Genomic DNA, 2,718 nt, shown 5'->3' on the forward strand with positions numbered 1-2,718 from the left:
TAGTTGTTTAAGAAGCTGTATAAGTGAGCTTGACTATCTTGCTTGAATAGTGAGCTTGTAGGCTACAGAGTTATTGCAAGAATATCACAGATATGATACTTAGTATACTAAGAAAATTGTATAAGATACACAGTAACTCTTGTATATATTTCAGTAGAAGAAAAAACAAATCACTGACTTCTTTGATAAAGAGTCAGCATCTAGCTATTCTATATAGATAATGAGCAGATACTCTTCTTTCATTTTATGTAAGAAATCCCGCTTCTTGTGAATTCTTTACCTCTATTCCTATCTCTCGCGTAACCAATAGGGCTAGCGGCCCTTGGCTACACACAACTATATAGACTGAAGTTCATGAATACTATTCATAACTCAGCTTGAATGCTATTATACATTTGATCTCTACATTTTATCTCTCTACTATGAATACTTCTAGTAGTTAACAGTACATATCATGTCAAGCTGTAAACACCTGAATAATTGCCTGTGAGCACTTATTCTTACATTTCAAGCTCAGTCAGTCAGCAACTATCTGTTATGACTGAAAGAACTAGAAACTTGTGTGCTTCAACCTCTGTGAACCCTACTGCAGACACTCAGAAGCAGTCACTTGAATTATGAATAATCTCTGTGAAAGAAGTCTCAGAGAACTTATCAATCACTCACAGAACATTATTCTCTGCATCTGTGACAGAGAAACTCTCTGAACTCATGAACAAATTAATCTCAGTGAAGAACATTCTTGAGCATCTTCTGTGAGATTAAGCTATTTTTCTATAAGAAATGCTTACTGCTCACAAACATTCTTAAACTGAGTCTCTAGACATAATCTTCAGAGATACTCATGAACTGAAAAGAAACTTTCTTAAGCTATGACTACTTAAGATCACTTATTGAACCATAATCTATAAAAGCTTTTATAAGTTTGTATTTGAAATTGACTTGTAAGCTTGACTGTGTGACATGAAAGATGAAGAAGCTGTTATCTATATAATGACAGGCCTCTATTACACTGAAGTCAAGAACTGGCTGAATTATCTAGAGAATGATCATGAGAGATTCTGCTAATCTGTTCTCAAGATCTATTTAGAGAATAAGTTGAGAAACTTCATGAGTTGAACAGAGAATATCTGAGCTCTGATCATCAATATTAGAAAAAGAGGTGAGAAATCTGATAAAGACTACTCACAGTGCTTCATGAAATTATGATGTGAATTGAGATCTGTGAAAACAGAGCTCTGAAACAAGATCTGAATAATGATATTTATGAAGAGACTGAATAAAAATATGCAGAACAAGCTCATTGAACAAGACTCTAAGCTCTTGACTCTGAAGAAACTGATGACTCTTATTCACTGCTTACAGATCACTGTGAGAGTCACAGACCTGCAGAGAGTGAATCACTGACTGGCTCTGTGAGAGTCAGAATAACAGAGAACAGATTTGTTAGAAAAAGATGACAAGATATAGAGAGATTTGCATCTGACTGCTGAGCAGAGAGAGAGAGCTTCACAAGCTTTCATAAACAGAGTGTATAATAGAGAGATTAACAAAAAGAGACTCTGCTTCATCTGTTCTAAATCAGAACATCTTCACACAAACTGTTCAGACAAATCAAAATAGAAATTTGAGAAGTTATGAACAGAGTCAGCAACAGCCTTCTTAAGAGTCTTAAAGCTGACATCTGAATCTGTTGCTCTCTCAATAAAAATGCTTACTTACAGACAGAGACTGTACTGTGATACTACTGCTCTATAAGTATGAGAAGTATTAATGAACTCAGAATCTCAGGTCACTGTGATGTTTCTGAAGCTCACAGAGTGAATGAGCTGAAAGATGAAGACTGAGAACCTGCTCTTATAACAAGTAGAGCATGAGAACTCAGACCTGAGAACTGAGAAACTTATAAGAGTTATCTTTGAATTGCAAGATCTCTCTGAAATCTGGAGAAGATTTGTAAAAACTATGATTATCACAGACATTACAGATGACATATACTTAAGACTTGTATGACTTTAAAGACACAATCTGCACATAGCTGTCTGTGAGTCAGGTTTATACTTTTGATCAGTGTTGACAGACTCATTTACAGAGATAGAATCAGTTGATGTTATAGAATTAATTAGAGAAGATAAGCTTATCTATGTAATGACTTTACAAGTGTCTGAGAATCTTGTAGTCATGAAAACTGAGCTTCAGATATCAGAGAAATATCAAGATCTTACAGAGATGTTCAGCTCAGTAAAGACAGCTGAGCTTCTTTCTCACTGTGAGAAGAATCTGATAATAGACTTGATAGAAAAGCAGAAACTCTTCTGAGAATCAATCTATAAGCTCTCTCATTATAAGACAGAGGTCTTGCAGATCTATATAAAGAAGAATCTGAAGAATGACTTTATCTGATCTTCACAGGTCTCTGCAGAAGCCTCTGTAATATTCATGAAGAAGAAGAATAAAGATCTCAGATTATATGTAGACTATTATGATCTGAACTTTAAGATAATAAAGAGTCACTATTCTCTGTCTCTGATTGAGAATGTGATCAACTGTCTTGTGAGAGCTGTTATATTCACACAACTGAATGTGATCAATGTATATGCACAGCTGCAAATACAGTCTGAAGATGAATGAAAGACTGTCTTTAGAACTGCACTGAGATTATTTGAATATCTAGTGATGTCTTTTGATCTGACTAATGTTCCTGCAGCATTTCAGTCT

The sequence above is a fragment of the Blastomyces dermatitidis genome (genome assembly GCF_000003525.1).
Source record: "Blastomyces dermatitidis ER-3 genomic scaffold supercont1.4, whole genome shotgun sequence".
Taxonomy (NCBI): Eukaryota; Fungi; Ascomycota; class Eurotiomycetes; order Onygenales; family Ajellomycetaceae; genus Blastomyces; species Blastomyces dermatitidis.